Below are 15,199 nucleotides of genomic sequence, written 5' to 3' on the forward strand. Positions count from 1 at the left end.
CTCCCCACTAAGCACCAAGACCCCCATCTCTCCCCACTTAGCACTAAGAGCCCCCCATCTCTCCCCACTAAACATCAGGACCCCCATCTCCACCCACTAAACACCAAGGCCCCCCATATCTCCCCACTAAATACCAATATGCCCCATCTTTCCCCACTAAGCAACAAGGCCCCTATCTCCCCCTCTAAGTTCCAAGACCCCCATCAAATTTTAGTAACCAGTTCCGACTTTGAGTTAGGGGTCCGATCTGTCCGCCGCAATGTCGCAGTCCCGCTAAAAATCGCAGATCGCCAACATTACTAGTAAAAAAACAATAAAAATTACATAAATCTTTTCTTTCCCGTAGTTAGTAGATGCGATAACTTTTGCGCAAACCAATCAAAATACGCTTAATGGGATTTTTTTAACCAAAAAGATTTAGCAGAATACATATTGGCCTAAAATTATAAAAAAATTGCTTTGTGTGAGTTTCACCACTTCAGGGGTCTCATCATCCCCGTTGGGCAGCAGTAGGTCCCCCGGGACTCCCTGTAGGGAAAGAGCTCCTGGTAGGAGATAGCCACGGAGAAGCCTTAAGGTGAGAAGGGGTCCCTGTCTCCAAGGGAGAAGAAGTCCCTGTCCCCAGGGGAGATGGGGTCCCTGTCCCCAGGGGAGATGGGGTCCTTGTCCCCAGGAAAGATGAAGTCCCTGTCCCCAGGGGAGAAGGGTCCATGTCCCCAGGGGAGATGGGGTCCTTGTCCCCAGGAAAGATGAAGTCCCTGTCCCCAGGGGAGAAGGGTCCATGTCCCCAGGAAAGAAGGGGTCCCTGCCCTGTCCCCAGGGGAGAAGGAGTCCCTGTCCCCAGGAAAGAAGTAGTCCCTGTCCCCAGGGGAGAAAGAGTCCCTGTCCCCAGGAAAGAAGGAGTCCCTGTCCCCAGGGGAGATGGGATCCCTGTCCCCAGGGGAGATAGTGTGGGGTATGGGATGGTGTGTGGGGGATAGGTCATCTCACCATGACCAAGCTGCAGGATACTCATCCTTGGTCACCTGGGCTCCCTCCAGCAGCAGCACGGATGGGCGATCAGCATATCACTCCGAGGGCGACCTGTGTTTGACAGGGGGGAGGAGGGGGGCTGGCCTTACAGACAACCCTGCTGGGAGTTTTCGGCAGGACACCGGCACTCATAGTGCACCTGTGTGCTTAAAGTTCATTTGCGTGGGAGCCGACTGGGGGGGGGGGGGGTTGGGACTCTGGCTGGGGAGGAGACTGTGCTGAGTGGTGCAGAATGGAGCAGGATAGAGGCACCCGGAGCCAGCTGAACGCACGGGCAGGGAATTCAAGACAAGGAGCAGCTAGTGCAGTAGAGCAGGAAGCTTTGCGGTCCACCCCCAGGGACGGCTCTTTAATTAAGCAGCCACAAGGTTTAAAGCAACTGCCTAATTAAAGAGCCGTCTCTGCTACCCCTCTCAAATTGCCACCTGGATCTCCGGCTTGCACCGGTTCCACGAACTTGTAAAATGTTAGTAACAGGTTCGAACAAACCGATGCGAACCGGCTGAATCCCACCACTGCCTCAGGGCCACATCTCCCCCACTGACCCCTTCATGGGGGTCCCTCGGAACCCCAGCTCCCAATTGATGCGCTGAGGGCAGTCCTACAGTCCTTGGTATCCCAGGTGGAAGTGGCGTGTGGGCAAAGGCCTAGCAGGAAGCTAATTTCATCTGATTCTGAGTCTGGTGCTGCTGCGGACCTGTCCCCTCCAGTGGGACTTGATATCACGCTCCCTGATCCATCCGATAGGGAGGATGACTCCTCCACGGTCACAGCAGCGAATGTGCAAACGCTGGTGGATGGACTTTCTTTCTGCAGTGCCTGAGACTTAAAAAATGGAGGATGTGACTAATGTGGCCATGGACGTGGCTGTCCCTTTTGGTACACAGAAATTCCCCGTACAGCTAAGGTATTTCCTTATCTTCCCTCATTTCACAGATTTGTCTATAAGGAGTGGGGGCAACCAAAACAACCCTTTGTGGTCCCGAAACGTTTTGCAGTACGTTACCCTTTTGAGGAATCACTTTTAAAAAAAGTGGACCCTCCTGTTTTCACGTTAAATAAAGCAACCATGATCCCAGTAGAGGATTCCACATCCTTTAAGGATCCTGCCGATAGGAAAGCGGAGTCGGTGGCACAAAGTATGTTTACTTAGGCAGGTTCTGCATTTTGACCAGTCCTGACCTCGGCCCTGATGCATCCGACCCTAACTGAATGGGCCAAACTTTTGCACCAGGGTCTGGAGAACGAGCAGGTTCCCTCTGCTTACGTTGATCTGGCGGACCAGTTGGTCCAGGGGCTGCGGTTTATTTGTGATGCAGCTCCCTGGCTGTCCAAGCTCTCCATTTCAGCGTTAGTGATTAGGCGTGTGCTGTGGCTTAAGAATTGGTCTGCAGACCAAGGCTCTAAGAAAGCTTAATTGATCTGCCCTTTCAAGGCGATCACCTGTTCGGGGCTACTCTGGATGACCTCATTAACAGTCTCATGGGGTGGAAGAGAACCTTCCTGCCACAGTCTAAGAAAGGGCAGGAGCCTCATCGCAAACGTGGGCCCTCTCTCAGCCCATAAAAAATTATTTCATGCTTCCGGTACTGCAGATAAGGTGAAAAAGATCTTTCAAGTCTTCCCTTGGAGGTTCCAAGCAACCTTGGTCTGGTAAGCCTAGAGCTGGTTTTTTTGACCCACAGACAAGACTCCTTCAGCATGAAGGTCTGCCCTCTTCCATAACTGGGGTGGAGGGGACATCCGGCTCAGTGGACCTCCTTCGCAAGCATCAAGGGGATCCACAAAATTATCCTTTTGGGGGTACCGAAGAAGGGGGGCAGAGTTTGTCCATTTCAGGGTTTTTAGGCCCCCGAGTCTCCTTGTGCAGATAGAATTTGGGTGACGTCCGAAATCTTCAAGGTCCCCCCTATCTCTGTCCAGGAAATTGAATCACTTGGGTCTGACTCTGGATTTCATGTTGACCAGGGTGGTCCTTCTAGTCAAATTTCGGGAACTACAGGCCATGAATCGCCGGCTGCTGTCATGCAGACAGTCTTTTCTCTGGACTTGCATACACGTTCCGGTCCTGGTGGTGCCCACCTTCAAGGCAGTTCCATTTGCACAGGCCTGTATGAGGCACTTTCAGCAGGATTGGTCCAACAGAAAGATACGGAGGTCTGTGGTGAGTTCACAGGTTCTTCTGGTAGATGCCGTAGTTGTCCTAGTGCCACTGTGGGGCCAATACCTTGCTCTTCTCGAGCTTCTTCCGCGGTTCCTGCAAAGGATGGAGGGCGAAGGTCTTCTGGTCATTTGGGGGGCCCTAAACATCCCTTAGGCGCTATCTCTCGGAAAGGACCAGTTGTCCCAAGGGCTGAGCTTCCATCCTGATTTACAAGCACTGGTTTTGAGGGCTTGGCTGTTTGAAAGTCAGGTACTTAGGGTTAGAGGTTTGTCTGGATCACTGATCCCTACTATGTTGAAGGCAAAGAATTCTAGCAAGATATACCATTGTACTTGGAAATTGTGCATTTCTTGGTGTGAGTCAATTGGCACTCATCCTCTCTCCTTTTCTGTGGCTCTGATCTCGGCCTTTCTTCAATGGGTTGTTGAGCAGAAGTTGGCCTTGAGTAAAATCAAGGGCCAGGTGTCTGCCTTGGGATTTAAACTTGGTGCTCTTGGTTCTCCAGAACCCTCCATTTGAGAATATCTGGGAGATTCCTTTGCCTACATTGTCACAGAAGGTGGCATTCTTTGTGGCTATTACATCAGCCCCTAGGGTGTCAGAGTTGGCAGCATTATCCTGTCGTAGTCCCTATTTGGTGATCCATAGAGATAAGGTGGTTCTCCGTCCCTGTTTATCGTTCCTACCTAAGGTTATCTCGGACTTCCATTTGAATGAGGACATTGTGTTGCCTTCCTTGTGTCCCAAGCCGGCTCATCACAAGGAATTTGTTCTGCACACCTTGGATGTGATTCGAGTGATTCAGGTGTATCTGGCAGCTACAGAGTCCTTTCAGAGGCCAGACTTGCTTTTCGTGGTTACACAAGGACCAAGGAAAAGACTGGCCGCTTCTTCAGCTACCATCTCTAGATGGATCAGACAGACGGTGACTCAGGCCTATTTTATTAAAGGTCAGGTTCCTCCTTTCCCTGTCACGGCGCATTCTACTCAGGCACTTAGTACTTCCTGGGCCTTCCATCATCAAGCATCAATATCTCAGGTTTGCAAGGCCGCCTCTTGGTCGTCGGTGAATACTTTCACCATATTCTACAAAGTAGAGATTATGGCATCTGCAGATGCTTCTTCTGGCTGCAAGGTTTTGCAGGCCGCTGTTTGAGATGCTCCCAAAAGGGAAATCACGTCTAAAGGGATGCAGACCCTACTACTTTCCTCATTAGAGTCTTGCAGGTGCAGCAGCTGATGGATAATATCAGAACATGAACACAGGCAAGCAGTTATTCCTTCAGAATAACAAAAGGGAGGAATCTGCAACAAAGTTTGTTAAAATCTTTGCAATGTACACAGATCACCCAGAGAGGAACATTTTTTCTCTCAACAGTGCAATTACTCTTTAATCATTTAGGAATAACTTTGTCATTATCTATGAAAATGAATGCTTTGTTGTGTTGGCACTGTGCTCTAAACATATTTCTTTGAAAAAAAAATGAAAATATAAAATAGCGGGTGCAATGCCAGGCTCTTGTAGACTCAGTACAGCTATCTGCCCATACCTCCCATAAGGGCAGACAGTTACTGAATTGCATGAAAAAAAATCAATGACCTACCAGAGAGCTCACCAGGGCCCACACAGTTCATTGAGAACTACAAGCCGTCTGCTGTATGTGATTTTGTGCACGAGCTGTAGGGGGCGTGCGCATGCCACCGGAGCGCCGCTCCTGCTGTGATTGGACACAGCAGTGGCTGCGATGGCTGCTGGGACCCGCCGATTGAATGACAGAAGACAGACTGCTGTTCTGTCAGGGAGTAAAACATAGATCTTGTGCTAAGCTGAAACATAGATCTCTCTTTTCCTCTAGTTAGAAAACACTCCCTAGGAGCACACTTAACCCCCTGATCGCCCCTGGTGTTAACCCCTTCCCTGCCAGTGTCATTTTTTACAGTAATGGTGCATTTTTTTTTTTTTTAGCACTGATCAGTGTATTGGTGTCACTGGTCCCCAAAACGGGTCACTTATTGTTTTAAAGCAGACAGTAAAAAATCGTTTTTTTTTTCAAATTGTGTGTGTGTGTTTTTTTTTTTTTTCTTGTTTATAGCGCAAAAAAGAAAAATCGCAGAGGTGAGCAAATACTACAAAAAAAAGTTCTATGCGTGGGGAAAAAAGACCTCAATTTTATTTGTGTACAGCGTCACACGACCGCGCAATTGTCTGTTAAAGTAACGCAAAAAATGGCCTGATCATTAAGGGGGTAAAACCTTCCGGAGCTGAAGTGGTTAAAGAGGAGTTCCGCCTGGGGAAAAAAAAAAAAGTCAGCAGCTACAAATACTGTAGCTGCTGACTTTTTAATATAAGGACACTTACCTGTCCAAGGATCCCTAGATTTTTCGGGTCGGCTGTCGGGGTGCTGCCACCGCCATTTGTGAAAAGGGAATCCAGCAGTGAAGCCGGTTCCCTATTGTGCATGCGCGAAGTGCGCTGTGCTTTCTAATTGGCCCAGCGGCGGGGGAAGGAGGAGGGGGGCCGAACGTCCGAGGGACAGCGCTGTCTCCTGGAAGTGGGGAAGGGTACATGTCAAAAACAGATACCCATTCCCCCCTCCCCCCTGAAAGGTGCCAAAGGTAGCACCGGAGGGGGGAAGGAAGCAGATCAGCGGAAGTTTCACTTTTGGGTGGAATTCCGCTTTAATGTTTCTTGCTAAAGAAGATTATTTTTTATCGGGTTGGGATAGAATTTTTTTTCACTGTCCTATCCTTCATCTTTCTCTTTGACAGCAGGGAATATACCTCACTCTCTGCTGCCGACAGCTGTGGCTCATACATTTGTCTGTCCCTCCCCTTTCCCAGTACACCTTTTATTCTAAGTGTTCTGTGATTGGACAAGGGGAGAGAGAGGTGGAAGAACAACAGTACAGCTTCCATGTATGAGAGTCCCAGCTCTCCCATCCCCCCATCCCCGCCCCGGACGTGTGGTGTACACAGCAAATGCCAGCTATTCAGGAGGTGACACTCAGGACACACAGAAAATGAGGCTTCAGTTGGAGGCCATCACTTTGTTTTATTATTATGAAATGTTTATAATACACAGGGCTGTAATGAACAGCTCTATAATGGACAGAATACATTACACATGTTCACAGAACAGAAGGCCAGCACACCTTTCTGGTGATAGCCATTCAGGAGGAATTCTCTTATATTCTGCAGTGATTTCCTCTTACTTCCTGTTGTGTCTCCGGGACAGGAAGTGAAGTAAAATCCCTGCAAGAGGAGTCAGGGAGCAGAAAAAGAAAACTGTCAGAGGTTCTACTTTATCCATCAGTGATTGGCTGGAACCTCTTTTAGGTTGGAATCTGCCACATCACTGGAAGGTACCAATTTCGCCTGGAAGGGGATGTCTGACATCATCTCAGAACAAACCAATTCCCCTAGGAGGGGACACGTTACATCACACATCCTTGGAAGGTACCAAGTCATCCTGGGAGGGGGCACCTTCTATCACACATCTTTGTAATGTACCAATTCCCAGTGGAAGGGGACACATGACATCATACATCCTCAGAATGTACTAATTTCCCCTGCAAGGGGACACATTACACGCGCTTGGAATGTACCAATTCATCCTGGGAGGGGACACATTACATCACACATCCTCTGAAGGTACCAATTCATCCTGGCACCTTATATCACACATCTTTGTATTGTACCAATTCCCGGTGGAAGGGGACACATTACGTCACACATCCTCGAAAAGTACCAATTCATCTTGGAAGGGGACACATTACGTCACACAACCTCGGAAGGTACCAATTCATCCTGTCACCTTTGTATTGCACCAATTCCCAGTGGAAGGGAGCACATTACGTCACACATCCTCGAAATGTACATATTTTCTCTCGAAAGGGACACATGACATACTTGGAATGTACCAATCCCCCCTGGTAGGGGTCACACACATTCCTCCCCACCACACACATCATGTCGCATTCCCGGGGACCTCAGTGACGTCACCCCTGCTGTATTCCACAACAGTCTCGTGAGAGGTCCGCTCCGGAATCACGTGAACTTGTTAGAGCCCGGTGGGGATCACGTGATCACGGTGTGGAGGCGGAGCCCGGAGAGTGAAGAGTCAGTAGAGCGGATGGCGGGCGGATAGAGGTAAGTGTGTGTACAGCGGGCTTATCACGGCCTGGAGGTGTCAGAGCGCCCCCTGCCGGTGCTGTGCCGGAGGTATCACCGTTATGTCATATACAGGGGAGCCAACCTGTGTGCTCCCTCCTCTGTCTTCTGTATACTGTGTGTATGTATGTGTGTGTATAGATATATATATATCTATACACACACACACACACAGTATCTCACAAAAGTGAGTACACCCCTTACATTTCTGTACATATTTTATTATATCTTTTCATGTGACAACAGTGAAGAAATGACACTTTACTACATTGAGTGTACAGCTTGTATAACAGTGTACATTTTCTGTCCCCCTCAAGATAACTCAACACAGCCATTAATGTCTAAATCGCTGGTAACAAAAGTGAGTACACCCCTAAGTGAAAATGTCCACAATGGGCCCGAAGTGTCAATATTTTTTGTGGCCACCATTATTTTCCAGCATTGCCCTAACCCTCTTAGGCATGGAGTTCACCAGAGCTTCACAGGTTACCACTGGAGTCCTCTTCCACTCCTCCATGACGACATCACGGAGCTGGTGGATGTTAGAGACCTTGCGCTCCTCCACCTTCCATTTGAGGATTCCCCACGGATACTCAATAGGGTTTAGGTCTGGAGACATGCTTGGCCAGTCCATCACCTTTACCCTCAGCTTCTTTAGCAAGGCAGTGGTCTGTTTGGGGTCGTTATCATGTTGGAATACTGCCCTGCAGCCCAGTCTCTGAAAGGAGGGGATCATGCTCTGCTTCAGTATGTCACAGTACACGCTGGCATTCATGGTTCCCTCAATGAACTGTAGCTCCCCAGTGCCAGCAGCACTCATGCAGCCCCAGACCATGACACTCCCACCCAGTGGCGTACCAATGGGGTGGGGCGGCCCGCCCCGGGTGCCACGCACTGGGGGTTGTCAGCCGGCATGTTCTGACAGATCCCGTATTGCAGTGTGAAGGCAGCTGCAGTGGCAGCTCCTTCAGTCCGTGCTGCTAGCGGGGGACAAAGCCGGGGCGGGAAGAAGGGGGCGGAGCGGCGGCAGGAAGAAGGGGGCGGAACCTCGGCTGGAAGAAGGGGACGGAGCCTTGGCTGGAAGAAGGTGAGTGCGTGTCCATTGCCCAAGTGTGTGTGCGGGATAGGAGGGGGGATGGGGCAGCTGCATATAGAGGATTTCATCTTTCCCTATTCTTCCTGCAGCTGCTAAATAACTGATTCTCCTCCTCTCCCTCCTGCAGAAAGAATAGGGAAAGATCAAATCATCTATATGCAGCTGCCCCATCCCCCTCCTATACAACTTCTTTTGCTAGCCCCCCAGTGCTCTTAACCCCCCCCTCCAGTGCTCCTAATCCCCCCCCCATTGCACTAGACCCCCCTGTTCTTTAGCCCCCCCCCCCGATGCTCTTCAGCTCCCCACAGTGCTTTTCATCTCCCCCCCCCCCACAGTGCTCTCCACCCCCTGGTTTTCCCTGCTCGTCCCCCAAGTGCTCCCTGTCCCCCCCAGTGCTCTCCACCCCCTGCGCCTTCCAACCCCCCTACAATGCTTTCCAAACCCCCTCTTAATTCTCTCCAGTCCCCCCACCCCACCGTGCCCTTCAGCTCCTCCCGTGCTCTGCTTCATCTGTGCTCTCCGGCCCCCCTAGTGCTCTTCTATCTTTTATCATGTCCTCAGTCTCTGAGCATCTCCTGTATCATGTCTACAGTCTCTGACCATCTCCTGTATCATGTCTACAGTCTCTGACCATCTCCTGTATCATGTCTACAGTCTCTGACCATCTCCTGTATCATGTCTACAGTCTCTGACCATCTCCTGTATCATGTCTACAGTCTCTGACCATCTCCTGTTTCATGTCTGCAGTCTCTGACCATCTCCTGTATCATGTCTACAGTCTCTGACCATCTCCTGTATCATGTCTACAGTCTCTGACCATCTCCTGTATCATGTCTACAGTCTCTGACCATCTCCTGTATCATGTCTGCAGTCTCTGACCATCTCTTGTGTCATGTCCGCAGTCTCTGACCATCTCCTGTATCAAGTCCCTAGTCTCTGACCATCTCCTGTATCACATCTGCAGTCTCTGACCATCTACTGTATCCTGTCTGCAGTCTCTGACCATCTACTGTATCATGTCTGAAGTCTCTGACCATCTCCTGTATCACGTCTGCAGTCTCTGACCATCTCCTGTATCATGTCCTCAGTCTCTGACCATCTCCTGTATCATGTCTGCAGTCTCTGAATATCTCCTTTAGCAAGTCTCCAATCTCCAATCGGGGGGCAGACTGCAAGGGGCACTGTGATGGGGGGCTGTGAATTTTGTGCAATAAATATTCTTGAAAACATTACAAATTTTTGTGGGTGTTTTTACATTTTAAAGTTTGGGGGGGTGCCAGATATAGGATCCGCCCCGGGTGCCAAATGATCTAGGTACGCCACTGCTCCCACCACCATGCTTGACTGTAGGCAAGAAACACTTGTCTTTGTACTCCTCACCTGCTTGCTGCCACACACGCTTGACACCATCTGAACCAAATAAGTTTATCTTGGTCCTATCAGACCACAGGACATGGTTCCAGTAATCCATGTCCTTAGTCTGCTTGTCTTCAGCAAACTGTTTTCTGGCTTTCTTGTGCATCATCTTTAGAAGAGGCTTCCTTCTGGGACGACAGCCATGCAGACCAATTTGATGCAGTGTGCTGCGTATGGTCTGAGCACTGACAGGCTGACCCCCCACCCCTTCAACCTCTGCAGCAATGCTGACAGCACTCATACGTCTATTTCCCAAAGACAACCTCTGGATATCACGTTGAGCACGTGCACTCAACTTCTTTGGTAGACCATGGCAAGGCCGGTTCTGAGTGGAACCTGTCCTGGTAAACTGCTGTATGGTCTTGGTAACAGTACTGCAGCTCAGTTTCAGGGTCTTGGCAATATTCTTATAGCCTAGGCCATCTTTATTTAGAGCAACAATTCTTTTTTTTCAGATCCTCAGAGAGTTCTTTGCCATGAGGTGCCATATTGAACTTCCAGTGACCAGTATGAGAGAGTGAGAGTGATAACACCAAACTTAACAAACCTGCTCCCCATTCACACCTGAGACCTTGTAACACTAACGAGTCACATGACACTCGGGGAGGGAAAATGGCTAATTGGGCCTAGTTTGGACATTTTCACTTAGGGGTGTACTCACTTTTGTTGCCAGCGGTTTAGACATTAATGGCTGCGTGTTTAAGTGTTGTCACATGAAAAGATATAATAAATAATTTACAGAAATGTGAGGGGTGTACTCACTTCTGTGACATACTGTATATATACACTCATCAGCCACCTTATTAGGTACACCTGTTTAATTGCTTGGTAACATAAATTGCTAATCAGCCAATCACATGGCAGCAACTCAATGCATTTAGGCATCTAGATGTGGTGAAGACGACTTGCTGAAGTTCAAACTGAGCATCAGAATAGGGAAGGAAAGGGATTTAGGTGACTTTGAACATGGCATGGTTGTTGGTGCTACACAGGCTGGTCTGAGTATTTAAGAAACTGGTGATTTCCTGGGAATTTCATGCACAACCATCTCTAGGGTTTACAGAGAATGGTTTGAAAAAGAGAAAATATCCAGTGAGTGGCAGTTGTGTGGACGAAAATGCCTTGTGAATGTCAGAGGTCAGAGGAGATTTGGCAGTCTGGTTCCAGATGATAGAAAAACAACAGTAACTCAAAAAAACACTCGTTACACCCAAGGTATGCAGAATACCATCTCTGAATGCACAACACATCGAACCTTGAGGCAGATGGGCTACAGCAGCAGAAGACCACACCGGGTACCACTCCTGTCAGCTAAGAACAGGAAACTGAGGCTACAATTCGCACAGGCTCATCAAAATTGGAGAATAGAAGATTGGAAAAGCATTGCCTGGTCTGATGAGTCTCGATTTCAGCTGCGACATTCAGATGGTAAGGTCAGAATTCGGCATAAACAGCATGAAAGCATGGATCAATCCTGCCTTGTATCCACAGGTGTAATGGTGTGAGGGATATTTTCTTGCCACACTTTGGGCCCCTTAGTACCAATTGAGAATTGTTTAAGCGCCACGGCCTACCTGAGTATTGTTGCTGATGTCCATCCCTTTATGACTACAGTGTCCCCATCTTCTAATGGCTCCTTCCAGCAGGATAATGCACCATGTCACAAAGCTCACCACTGGTTTCCTGAACATGACAATGAGGTCACTGTACTCCAATGGCCTCCACGGTCACCAAATTTCAATCCAATAGAGCACATTTGGGATGTGGTGGAATGGGAGATTTGCATCATGGATGTGCAGCCGACAAATCTGCAGTAACTGTGTGATGCTATCATGTCACTATGGACCAAAATATCTGAGGAACGTTTCCAACACCTTGTTGAATCTATGCCAGGAAAAATGAAGGATCCTAGTCCCAACTCACCTCCTCGATCCCGCCAGGAATCCAGCACTGCACTCCGCTAATCACAGGCAGTGAGACATTTCCCAATCAGCAGCTGCACAGACCGGGAAATGTCTCACTGCCTGTGATTAGCGGAGTGCAGTGTCGGCTTCCTGGCGGGATCGAGGAGGTGAGTTGGGACTAGGATCCTGAACACACCTGAGCCCATCTCTACCAGGGAGTGTAAATGTTACAGGCGGTCCCCCGGGTTACAAACATCCGACTTACAAACGACTCCTACTTACAAACGGAGAGACATAACAGGAAGTGAGGAGAAATCTCCCCCTAGGAAGGAAAATTCACTCCTGGAAGAGTTATCATGGGAAAAAAGTGTCTCCACTGAAGCTTTATCACCCATCTTTGTTTCCACAACAATCCAAACTTTTCAAAACCCAATTGTCACAGGGACAGAAAGTGAGGTGAAATCTTGTGAACAGGGGTACAGACAGCAAAACAAATGTTACATGGGTGTTAACCCTTCTCTATGCTATCCAAAAAACATAAAAAGTATTCTTTTGGCAGAAGCTACACTTAAAAAATGTTCCTGTTCTGACTTACAAACAAATTCGACTTAAGAACAAACCTACAGTCCCTATCTTGTTTGTAACCGGGGACTGCCTGTATATAGAAACAGACAGGAGCACGCTGATTACTTTTTATTAAAGTGGACCTGTCCTATAAAAGTCATAGTACCTGGGTTCAGGCCTCCTATAGCAGACATGTAGTCTAAGGTCAGGTCACTATGTATGTATATATTCTGTATACAGAGGTCACTCAGGGTTAGTTTGGACTTAGAAGAAGCAATGGGCAGTAGTGTCTAATCACAGTGGAAGTGCGGCTCTGGCGGCGCGCGTGTGCGCCGCCGAATCAAAGTGCGCATAATCACGTAGATCTATGTGATTATGCGCAGCCGAGCCGGCCTGCCACAGTAAATGTGGCAAGTGGTTAACAACATACCTTAAGCAGGGACAGGACCCCTTTTTTGGTGGTCTATTAGACCCCTGATCCATCCTCTGCCATCCAAGGCAGCCGATCAATTGAGATCGTTTTTTTCGGCTTCTTCCCTGGCTGGTGGTCCCTGTGGAACAGGAGAGCCCTGGAACAACAGTGGGGAGGGGGTCCCCTTTCAAGCCCTGTAAAAGCGATCGGGTGGCTGTAGAGCCACCCAAATTACTTTTACAAGAAAGCTGCCGCCATAGTCCTGGTTTATCCGCCTTTCATTGAGGACATTTACAGAGGCTGAATGGGAAGCACTTGGGGTAATATCTGGGTTTGTGAAGGCATTTGATGCACACAAAGTAGATTTATATCTCAGTTCATCTTTTACTCTTGAAGGCCTCTTTCAACGTTCATTTGGTCTCCCACAGCTTCCTCTCTAAGGTGCTCTGGCCAGTGGTCGAATCTCGACATCATCAATTGCAATGCTGGACCAGTAGTCCCACAATATAAGTCAGGACAGCGAGGGCCGGCCCACAACATGGCGCATCAGTAAGAGGGGAAGAGTGAGAAATAACGTATTGCAGATTATTCCTTTGCCCACATACCTATGAAGCCGTTAACCCTTGCAATGCAGAGGAGGCTCACTACAAGGGTGTTTTTTTTGGTAATTCCCAGAGTTCAGCTTTAAAAGGTGTGTTATACCACAAGTTTTTATTGCTGTGTGCTGTAACAAAAACTGTGGGGAAATGTTTTATTTTAAAGACTTTGCAAACAGAATCTCCATACATCATCTATCAGGATACAGAAGTCTGCAATACAATGTTTTGCAGAATAGGTTCTTCTGGCTGTGCCACCCACTTGGTACTTGCATCACACAGCAAAAGAGCCTAGAAAACACTTCAGCAGTGTTGGAAAGTAGCCGGTCAGGTCACCTTTACTCTCCGAGTCATCCCACACTAGGAGACTGAAGTGGATATACAGTAAAACCTTGGTTTGAGAGTAACTTGGTTTGAGAGCGCTTTGCAAGACAAGCAAATTTTTTAAATAAATTTTGACTTGATATACAAGCGATGTCTTGATATACAAGTAGCGTCATGTATAAAAAAGGAGAGAAGAGCCTCTAAAGTGTAGCAATATGGTTACATTTAATGAAGGTTCAATATTTAGCAACTCACATGGTTGATGATTAAAACAGGTACATCTAAGTATGCAGGCATCTGGGGTAAAGCTGTCCCCATAGACCATCCTCTGCACATCTTCATCATCCCTTCCCCGCTGCACTCCATGAGTGATTCAAAGCCTCACTTTCAGATCACTCTACTGCAGGCTATTCTTCCCAGTCACGATTGCAGAAGGACAGTGGTGAGAGCCGGTGGTTCAGAAGATGGTCTATGTGGACAGCTTTACCCCGAATGCCTGCATACTTAGATGTGCCTATTTTAATCATCAACCATGTGAGTTGCTAAATGTTGAACCTTCATTAAATGTAACCATATTGCTACACTTAGAGGCGCCTCTCATCTCGCTTATATTCTGTAGCTCTGTTAGATTTTGCTTCTAATCCCCTTGGGAATGCTGCATATTGTGGATGGACATTTTATGGTTACACAACCTATCACATTGCTATAATCTTTGTATATAGACTATAAACTCAAAGACTTGGGGAACGAATCATCTGAGTTTCCATTATTTCTTATGGGGAAATTCGCTTTGATATAAGAGTGCTTTGGATTACAAGCATGTTTCCAGAACGAATTATGCTCACAATCCAAGGTTTTACTGTATTTAGGTTTTTAGATATATTTAGATGTTAGGTTATAGGTTTTGTTGAAAGCAATATTTGTGGTGTTCAGTTGCTCATGTAGAGATTATTGCAAAGCATATCTCAGATATTTTTCATGTCAAAGGATCTTTTGCCTATCATGTGTATAATTGTGCACAGTCCAATGACTCCAATCCTATGTGTGATTTTTTTTTTTTTTTTTTTTTTAAGCACTATGGTATCAACTGTCAGATGAAACATTCCATCCAGTTCTATTTTGCTGTCACAAAGGTCTGCTCAGAATATCTGGACATGTAGAAGACACTCCATAGAGAGCTTGTCCACCATTAAATCCCTCCACGAGCAGAGAAGGTCTTTGGCATGTACTACTGGCACATGATTCTTCTCTCTTTCATCAGCAGACTGGAAGGGTATGTGTACATGTCATTGTCTGGGTGATGTGGACACTTTCCATTGGCTATCCAGTTTGTGCTTTAAGTCACACCCCCCACCCACTGAGTGCAGCCACTCTGGAGAAATAATAATTTCCTTCATCCCTGATTGAGTGATCTTCACTGTGCAGTCCTTCCCTGAGCCACACAGCCTTGCTTCAGATAGGGTCTCTGCCAGGCCCTCTGCATCCTGTGCATGCATTCCCATGTTGCTTATCTTTCTATGG

At 47.8% G+C, this 15,199-nt stretch overlaps 1 protein-coding gene across 2 annotated transcripts in view; it reads left to right on the plus strand.

Moving 5' to 3' along the window:
- Positions 1-15,199, plus strand: part of DDHD2 (DDHD domain containing 2) — a 131,054-nt gene that overhangs the window by 3,611 nt on the left and 112,244 nt on the right. Inside the window, exon 1 of one of the 2 annotated variants that reach the window (XM_082255217.1) lies at positions 7,204-7,345. The exons of the other annotated variant lie outside the window; for it this stretch is intronic. The gene's annotated coding sequence lies outside the window, so the exon portion shown is untranslated. Of the gene's footprint in view, positions 1-7,203; positions 7,346-15,199 lie in introns of those variants that run through there. 2 annotated transcript variants of the gene reach the window in all.

The sequence above is a fragment of the Pelophylax lessonae genome (assembly GCF_965119305.1).
Source record: "Pelophylax lessonae genome assembly, chromosome: 4".
Classification (NCBI taxonomy): Eukaryota; Metazoa; Chordata; class Amphibia; order Anura; family Ranidae; genus Pelophylax; species Pelophylax lessonae.